This window comes from Hordeum vulgare, chromosome 2H (assembly GCF_904849725.1).
Source record: "Hordeum vulgare subsp. vulgare chromosome 2H, MorexV3_pseudomolecules_assembly, whole genome shotgun sequence".
Taxonomy (NCBI): domain Eukaryota; kingdom Viridiplantae; phylum Streptophyta; class Magnoliopsida; order Poales; family Poaceae; genus Hordeum; species Hordeum vulgare.
The window spans coordinates 92906160-92916194 of NC_058519.1; the positions used below are offsets into that span (position 1 = coordinate 92906160).

Below are 10035 nucleotides of genomic sequence, written 5' to 3' on the forward strand. Positions count from 1 at the left end.
GACACGGAGGCGCCGCCACATCCTGTTCTTCATCTGGAGGGCAGATCTGGAGTCCGTTTTGGGCTCTGGATCAAGGAGATTGTCGCCATCGTCATCATCAACCTTCTTCCCTCTCCAATTCCATGAAGATCTTCATCGTTCGCGAGTAATCTATTCGTAGGCTCGCTGGGCGGTGATGAGTAGGATGAGATCTATCATGTAATCGAGTTAGTTTTGATGACGATTGATCCCTAGTATCCACTATGTTCTGATATTGATGTTGCTACTACTTTGCCATGCTTAATGCTTGTCACTAGGGCCCGAGTGCCATGATTTCAGATCTGAAATTATTATGTTGTCACCAATATATGTGTGTTTTAGATCCGATCTTGCAACTTGTAGTTACCTACTATGTGTTATGATCTCGCAACCCCGGAGTGAAAATAACCGGAACCACTCCCGGTGATGACCATAGTTTGAGGAGTTCATGTCTTCACCAAGTGCTAATGCGTTGGTCCGGTTGTTTATTAAAAGGAGAACCTTAATATCCCATAGTATCCTTTTGGACCCCGCTGCCACTCGACGGATGGACAATAGATGTCATGCAAGTTCTTTTCCCTAACCATGTATGACGACACACGGAATGCATGCCTACATCACATTGACGAACGGGAGCTAGCCACATATCTCTCCGTGTTATAACTGTTGCATGAAGAATGTCATCCGACAAATCACCGACCCATTGCCTACGAGTTTGTCCCACTGCTTCTGTTACTTGTTTTGCTCTGTTGTTGTTACTATTGTTGCTGCTACTATTACTTGCTGCTACTGTTACTTGATTTGTCCTCCTGCTGCTGCCACTACTGTTACTTGCTGCTGCTGTTACTTGCTACTGTTGCTACTTGCTACTGCTGTCACTACTGCTGTCACTATTGCTGCTCCTTGCCACTGTTGTTACTCGTTACACTGCTGCTACCTGATACAATACTTTTCTGGCGCCATTGATACAACAACTAGGAATAGTCTACCTTGTCAATAGATCGTTTCTGGCACCGTTGCTTTCATACTACTTTGCTTGCAGATACTAATCTTTCAGGTGTGGTTGAATCTGACACAGTCAGTTGCTAATACTTGAGAATATTCTTTCACTTCCTGTCGCGAGAACCAACAAATTTGGGTTGAATACTCTACCCTCGAAAACTGTCGTGATCCCACGCGCTGGTGGGCTATTGCAAGACAATTTCTAATTGTTGAGCAATTGGGAGCAGCCCTTTTCTGGCTCCGTTGCCGTGGAGGCATCAAGTCAGGAATAGTTGCACATCAACACACGCCCCCTCCGGTGGATCTTTGCGCATGTATTTTTCTTTTATTCCAGAAAAAATCTTCGTAAATTTTCAGGACATTCCGAGAACTTTTATTTCTGCACAAAAACAACACCATGGCAATTCTGCTGAAAACAGCGTCTGTCCGGGTTAGTTCCATTCAAATCATGCAAATAAGAGTCCAAAACAAGGGCAAAAGAGTTCGGAAAAGTAGATACGACGGAGACGTATCACTCCTCTGCCCTACTTCTTCCGCCTATAAATCTCCGAAAAATCAAAAACCAAGAGAGAGATCCACGAAAATACTTTTCCGCCGCAAGCTTCTGTCTCCGCAAGATCCCATCTGGGGCACGTTTCTGGTGCCTTGCCGGAGGGGGGATTCGGATACGGAGGGCTTCTTCATCAACACCATTGCCTCTCCGATGATACGTGAGTAGTTCACCATAGACCTTCGGGTCCATAGCTAGTAGCTAGATCGCTTCTTCTCTCTCTTGGATCTTCAATACAAAGTTCTCCATGATCTTCATGGAGATCTATCCGATGTAATCTTCTTTTGCGGTGTGTTTGTCGAGATTCGATGAATTGTGGATTTATGATCAGATTATCTATGAATATTATTTGAGTTTCTTCTGATCTCTTATATGCATGATTTCATATCCTTGTAATTCTCTTTGAGTTGTGGGTTTTGTTTGGCCAACTTGATCTATGATTCTTGCAATAGGAGAAGTGCTTGGTTTTGGGTTCATACCGTGCGGTGACCTCACCCAGTGACAGAAGGGGTAGCGAGGCACGCATCATGTTCTTGCCATCAAGGGTAAAAAGATGGGGTTTATATCTATTGCATGAATTTATCCCTCTACATCATGTCATCTTGCTTAAGGCGTTACTATGTTTGTTATGAACTTAATACACTAGATGCATGCTGGATAGCGGTCGATGTGTGGAGTAATAGTAGTAGATGCAGAAAGTATCAGTCTACTTGTCTCGGACGTGATGCCTATATGTACGATCATTGCCTTAGATATCGTCATGACTTTGCGCGGTTCTATCAATTGCTCCACAGTAATTCGTTCACCCAGTGTAATACTTGTTATCATGAGAGAAGCCTCTAGTGAACACTATGGCCCCCGGGTCTACTTCACATCATATTTTCAGCTCTACACTTTTACTTTGTTGCACTTTCCACCTTCAGATCTCACCTTGCAATTAATCGTGAAGGGATTGACAACCCCTTTATAGCGTTGGGTGCAAGTTTGTTTGTTTTTGCGCAGGTACATTGGTGACTTGTCTTGATACTCCTACTGGATTGATACCTTGGTTCTCAAACTGAGGGAAATACTTACTGCTACTGTGCTGCATCACCCTTTCCTCTTCAAGGGAAAAATCAACGCAAGCTCAAGAGGTAGCAAGAAGAATTTCTGGCGCCGTTGCCGGGGAGGAGGATCAAGTCAAGAATAGTCTCCTGTCAACGTGCCAATTTCTGGCGCCGTTGTCGGGGAGTATCAAGTCAAGAATAGTCTCCCTTCAACTTGTCAATTTCTGGCGCCGGGGACTATTCTAAGTGAAGCTTATCCAAGTAACTATCACAAACTCATTTCTTGCATTTACTCTTTTTTTGCCTTTTGCCTCTCGTTTTCCTCTCCCCCACTTCTGAAAAACAAAAGTTTACAAAAATATTTGGCTTTTTCGTTCGCCCTTTTTCTTTCACTTGCTTTCTGTTCGCTTGTGTGCTATGTGCCTTCAATATGCTTGCATCTTTGCTTGCTGAAAATCTATTGATATGGATCCTCATCCACTTGCTAATCTCTTTAAGAGATCCAATTATGTTGAACCAATTGCTAGTGAGTTGAGTGCACTTGACTATCTTTATGAAGTTTTGCTTGAGATGCGTGAATGTGAAAATTGTGATGAAGAAATTTATGAAGTGATTCACGAGGGCTCCTTGAATGAAAAGCATGATTGCAATGGTTTCACTAGAAATTCTATTAATGTCACTCATGCTAAAAATATGCAAAACCCTAAGCTTGAGGATGCTAGTTTTTCTATGTCCACTACTTGTTGCAATGATCATGATTGGGGTAATGATTTTTCTTATGATCTTGAAAATTTGTTTAAGCCTCATGATGAATATGATATGTGTAATAATATTGAAAGTGGGTTTGGAGAAGTCATGACTTTAGTTGATGATAAAAGTGGGCCTGGGATAGGGGACGGGGTGCGAAGAAGAATAAGAGGAGGAAGCAGCGAAGCAAAAAATTCATGACAAAATAAAAAGGACTTACGGTCGAAATGGTTGTTAGACTCGTGGGCATTCTCCACAACCTCGAGCTCCCATACTCTCGGGATATACCCCGCGGTATGACACGGAAGACGGTTATGACTGGGCAGACAGTTATGACTCGGCAGACAGTTATGACCCGCCAGACAGTCAAGTTCCGGAGATGAGTCCCTGAATATGAGTCTTGAAGGGAAGCCCGGTTGTAAGCCGCCCGGTCATAAGCCGCCCGGGACTCAGCAATCCGGTCGTAAGTCGCCCAGGACTCAGCAATCCGTTTGTAATTCGCCCGGGACTCAGCAATCCGTTTGTAATTCGCCCGGGACTCAGCAATCCGTTTGTAAGTCGCCCGGGACTCAGCAATCCGTTTGTAAGTCGCCCGGGACTCAGCAATCCGTTTGTAAGTCGCCCGGGACTCAGCAATCCGGTCATAAGCCGCCTGGGACTCAGCAGTCCAGTTGCAAGCTGCCCGGTCGTAAGTTGCCCGAGACTCAGAAGCCCACGAAGAGAAGCCCGTGATGGAGAGTCATAATATGCTAAGCCTAAATCCGGCTTGGACTCTATATGTAACCCGCCCCTTCAGCTTATATAAGGAGGGGCGAGACACCCCAAGAGGGTTAGGTCTTTTAGACGTCTCCGTAGACAGGTTGATAACTTAGGTCTAGACAAGACAAATCGTGAGATAGACAAATTAGACACCCACAAGAATAGAGGTGTCGAGTCTGCACCTTTGTAATCGAGATCATCATCTTCATCAATGAAACACAAGCATGACGTAGGCTTTTACCTCAATCTGAGGCGCCAAACCTAGGTAAACTCGCGTCTTTCGATTCCGACCAACCCCTCTCAAGCCGCCACATGGTTGCGATGGCCTCACACTTAAGTCCTTGCACGAGGACATCTGCTGTGACAAAACCACGACAGTTGACGCCCACCGTGGGGCTGATCGCAAGGTGGTATTGTGTTCTTGGAGGGATCTCTCCTAGGGATCGATAAAATTGTGATCTGCCGGATGAAGGAAAATGGATTTATATCAACGACAAGATCATCAATAAACTCAACAAAAACGACCCGGAGGAGATCTACAAGAGCGGCATAGAAAAATACCGGGTGATAAAAATTATGGAAATTACGGATCTGCTGCCGATGAGAAGCAGCTACAATTGTAAGTTGTTTTCGTCAATTCGCTAAGGTCAATGGCGACTCGGCCCTGAATGGACTAGGATCTGTCTCCCAATCGGAAGTAGCGCAATCACCCGACCTTCACAAGGAAAAAACCAAATCGGGAGTAATGACACGGTCGACCAAGCCGGCCACAAGCTGGAAACGGACTCGCTTCGTTTTGCAGTGACAAGCGCATGTGAGCCGGCCTCGGCGCTTTGTTGGGATTCACCCGCCTCTGCCCCGGCCGAGTCGCCGTCGCATCCGCTGAGCCGTCACCGCGACTTCCGCCTCTGCCGCCGGCTGGCGCCGATGAACCGCCCTGGCCGAGCTGCCGCTACTCTGTCGTCATTGAGCCGCCTGTGCCGTTCTGCTTCGCCCCGCTGCGCCCACTGCCTTGCAGGCCTCCCGTGTCAATGCGCGCCGTCTAAATCGCCTTCGCCGCCGTCCGCCTCGGTAGCCTCCTCGCGCTGCGGCGCGACCACCTCTGTTGCGCTCGTCCGAGCCGCCGACCGCCTCGGTGGCTTCCTCGCGTTGCGGGACGACCACCTCTGTTGCGCTCGTCCGAGCCGCCGACCGCCTCGGTGGCCTCCTCGCGTTGCGGTGCGCTCACCTCTGCTGCGCTCGTCCGAGCCGCTGTTGGTTTCACTAAGCCACCGCTCCGCCGGTTCCGCCTCGCCCGCACGGCACCAACTTACCACCAAGGCCCGCTGCGACTGGAGGCGGAGGTGACTCGAGGCGTGGCGCAGGTGAGCCGCCCACTTCACCGCTCCGCGCTCCTACACGTATGGCTCCGCCTGAGCCGCCCGCTTTGCCGCGCCGCGCAGCTCCGCCTGAGTCGCCCGCTCCGCCGCATCGCGCACCTTCGCGCCCAGCTCCGCCTGAGCCACCCGCTTCACCGCACCTCGCTCCACCGCGCCATCGGCTCCATCGCCCGTCAGCACCGCCGCCTTGTTGCACCCACTCCGAGCCTCCGAGCCGGCCTCGCCTCTGCCATCACACATTAACCTGTCAAGTCGTCGCGCGTTGAGCCGCCCGGCCGCCTCGGCTGCCTCGCTTCAAGTCGCACGTTGCTGATAACGTTGCCATCATGGATGCGTCTCTGAGCCGCCGTGGGCCACCTTGGCCGTTTGGGCCGTCGCGCGTTGAATCGCCCAGCCGCCTCGGCTGCCTGAGCTGTCGTCGCTGATGTCCCGCTCTGCCTCGACCAAGCCACCTCTGCCATGGCTCGCATCACCAGCCTCGCCACCAGCTACCTCAGCCTCAGCACCAAGGTGTCCGAGCCGGTCCTGTCGCGGCCCTCTGTCGCCTCAAGTCATCGCGTCTTCGGTCGCCTCCGCATGTGAGTTGTCCTTGCCTTGGCCTCACAGCATCTTCAACAGACGCGCAAAAAGGCGCGCGCGGTAAACCGCCCTTTTAGCGCGCGCGGGATGAAATGACGTGCTCCAGTGGCGGCGAAAAAACACCGCGCGCGGTAACCGTTTGCGCACTGTGCGCGAAAAGGCGGCAGCTCGCGCGTCATTTTTGCCGCGCCGCTTCCCGCGCGCCTATAAAAGCGCAGCGCTCTGCCGCTCCCTCACGCCGCCACCACTCCACTCTCTCTCTCTCTCTCCCTCTACCTCTCGCGCCCCGCCCCCGACGCGCCACCATGCCGCCGCGTCGTCATTCTGCGTCGGGCTACCGCGGCGTCCGCGAGCGCCCCAACGGCGGGTTCTACGTCGAGATACGCTCTGGCGATCTCCGGCTTAGCCTCGGCACATAGGACACGGCGCACGAGGTCACCCGCGCGTTCGACGCGGCGGCGTGGCACCTAGGCAGGCGCCGCCGCCAAATGAACTTCCAGGACGTCCACACGCTCCAGCAGGCGTTAGACGTCGCCCCCGCCGCCTCGTGTAAACTCCGCACAAGACCGTGTGAAGCACACTGCGCGGCAGCGCCGCCTCCTCGTCGCCCAGGAGGACGAGCGGGTCATGGCGGAGTGGCGCCGCACCACCCGGAGGACGCCGCCTACGAGCAGGGGTTATTGGGCAAGGCGCCGCGAGGAGGACACGCGCCGGCGCCGCGAGGAGCGGTTGGACAGGCGTCGGCGGAAGGCATTGGCGAGTGCGCAGGCCGATATCGTCAATGCAGGCGGGAGCTCCTTCTTCACTGAAGAAGACGAGTGTTGGTTCGACATCCGGCTGTCAACCTCTAACGACACCAACGACGATGATGATGGTGCAGATGATTGGAGCGACTGGGATTAGTTTTTATGTTTTCGAACTATCTAGCACCGAATTATCTATCTATGTTTTCGAACTACCTATCAAGTTGCAATCTATGTAAAATAACTTTGTATGCTTTTTATTTTAATGCAATCTATTTATTAAAAAATGGTGTGTGTGCGCTGCATTTTTAGGCACTGCTGGAGCGGCGCGCGCTGCATTATAGTGCGGCTGCTGGAGCCAGCGCCTAACCCCGCGCTAAACCAGCCGAAGCGCGCGCAGCAAACGCATTTTTTAAACGCGGTGCGAAGGACGGCTGTTGGAGATGCTCTAAGGCACCACCACGCCACACCATCCCCTCACTTCCGTTCGCCTCGGTTTGCCTCAACCTATCGGCCGCCTCCGCCGTTTACATTTTGAGCCACCGCGCCACCTCGAGCCAATATGCTGCTCTGAGCCGCCGCTTCTATTCTCAACCCGCGTGTAGCTACGTGGTGCTACATCCACCTCGCGAGCCGCCGACAAGCTATCGGCCGTTGAATACACTGCTAACGTCAGACGTCGGAGCCTCGGGCCAACATCGTCAAAAATACCCCATCGAATGGGCTTGCTGTTGAGTTTCAACAACGGGAGTGTCGTATAAAAAGGCCATTGAGAGTTGATCCACTATTTGAGAAGTTTCCAGATCTTGAAGCAGCTCCAGCAGCTGTTGCGTGTCTATTTTCAATAGACTGCTATATGGATAGGATCAATGACAAGCAGGAGGTCGTGATTGGGTACTTACATTCTGACAAGGGTGTTGGGTGTTTTCTCTGCAGCACGGCAAATGTATAAAACACAGGAAATACTCATAATGTTTGCAAAGCATTACAGAGTAAAGGTTGATGATTTTTCATGAAAGAGGTGGAATGGTTGGCAGAGAAGGGGTCCAGTCATCTTGCCATATTATCTCAACCTCAAGACACAATACATGGATTACTCCGTGTAACGTTTCTAAGCAAAGCCACACAGCACTCGTTGGGAGTGGAACACTTGTGTTTTGGAAGTCCGCAACGCTTCACTGCAGTTACTCTTGAGCATGCGTACTCTCCTGTAGGAATCCATGAACAAGATCAAGCCAAACAAATCCAAGACCTATCCATGCTACAAAGACTCTCGAGCCAGAAAGGAACATATATATATATTATCAGTTTCCCTGCTGACCGGGCACGGTTCGCCGGCTAGAGGCCTCTGCGACCCGGCTGATCTATAAATTTAATTTCACACGAGAAGATGCAACATGCTACTGGCCACCTCATCAGTTGGATATACTAGCAGACATACATGGATCATATGTGGTCTTAACAAATCAGGTGTTATATTTCCTATTTATTTTATCAATATGCTATAAATTCCTTTGAGAACAATTACTCTCGCTTGTAATATTTTACTACGCAGGACAATTACTCATAACAAAGGCGGCATCATATTGTGAGGACGAAGCTCGCCACGGGCGACTCACTATCGGCGTCGACATACAAATGTCATGGGCGACTCATCGTCCGCGCCGGTATACAACGACATGGGCGACTCACCGTCAGCGCTCGCTTACAATGACACGGACAACTCGATGTCCGCGCGCGGTTTACAAATGACGCGGCCAACTCGCCGTCCGCGTCGGCTTACAAATGACGCGACCGACTCGTCATCCATGCTGGCTTACAACGCCATGGTTCGGTTTACATCAACCCGCCGATGCAGTGTACGCTAGTGCGAACCGTCCAACAGACGCACCTGAGCCGCCGCCTCCGCTGCGTGGTTTTATAAAATATGTCAGAAGATTTTGTGACGTTCATCCGTGAAAAACAAATGAGGTGCTATTCATCTTATCTACTTTTTAGTACATGTTATTTGTTCAAGAACAATTACTTTGTGCTGAATAATTTTTATGCACGGGAATTCTTCGTTACAAAAAGTGGTTTTATAACTCGGAAAGGGAGCGGGTACCAACATCTTTCTCCACCGGCTTATGCCACGGTAAAATATGAAGATTCTCAAGCCGCCTCCTTGAGTCGACTTAAGACTCGTGGGCTACACAGACAAGATTTGCCAGATCCAACCACGCTGAATAATTCAATAACCCCACGTCATTGTAGGGAAGATAACCGGCCCCGAGGGCTATTGCCTCATTGGCGGGCATTTTAAAATCGCCCAAGAGGACGAGTCGCCACGATGCACCGTTCAAACATGGGTGCCCTGCTTCGTTGGCGGGCATTTTTAAAGTCGCCCAAGAGGACGAGTCGCCACGATGCGCAGTTCAAACATGGGTGACCGGCTTAATGGCAAGAATTCTTGGTTAAACCTATCTGTCTGCGTGATGCTACTCCGAACCCCGTGTACTCCGTTTCATGATAAGTCAATCCAATTGGACGCTGAGCTTATCCGGGTTAAAACATCGATTGGTCGTGAGTCCGGCTTACAGAAAGTGAGGATACTCCATGTGCCATTAAGCCGCCTTCTTGGTCAAACCTGCATGTCTGCATGATGCTACTCCGAATTCCGCGTACTCTCGATATGTCAATCCAATTGGACCCTGAACTATCCAGGTTAAAACATCGATTGGTCGTGAGTGTCGGCTTACAAAAAGCGAGGATATTCCATGGGCTATTAAGCCGCCTTCTCTCAAACTTGGGTAAACCTGCATGTCTGCATGTTGCTACTCCGAACCCCATGTACTCTCGATAAGTCATCCATTTGGCCCTGACTTCCAGGTTAAAACATTAATTGGGTAGTGAGGGCCGGCTTACAGAGAGCAAGGATAAACCAGTGGCTATCAAGCTAGTTTCATTGAAGTCAGATTCAAGTTTCATATATCAGTACTATTTTGTCATATACATGCGTCATCTTGCATTGCATCATGCATCATACATACATATCATCATACATATCATGCCGGTCTTCAAACCGGGTCAAAGCATAAACTTCTGCAAGAGCAAATAAATCTTTGATAGCCGATATGGCTGGATTTTTTATCATGGTTTATCATAACCAGTGTTAAATGATTGGGGTTTTTAAAGCCAGCTCCAAAAAATTGACTATTGTCAAAGAGCCGCCC

At 50.1% G+C, this 10035-nt stretch overlaps 1 pseudogene; it reads left to right on the forward strand.

Moving 5' to 3' along the window:
- Nucleotides 1-8750: 8750 nt before the first annotated feature.
- LOC123425655 lies at nucleotides 8751-9704 on the forward strand (annotated as a pseudogene).
- Nucleotides 9705-10035: the final 331 nt, after the last annotated feature.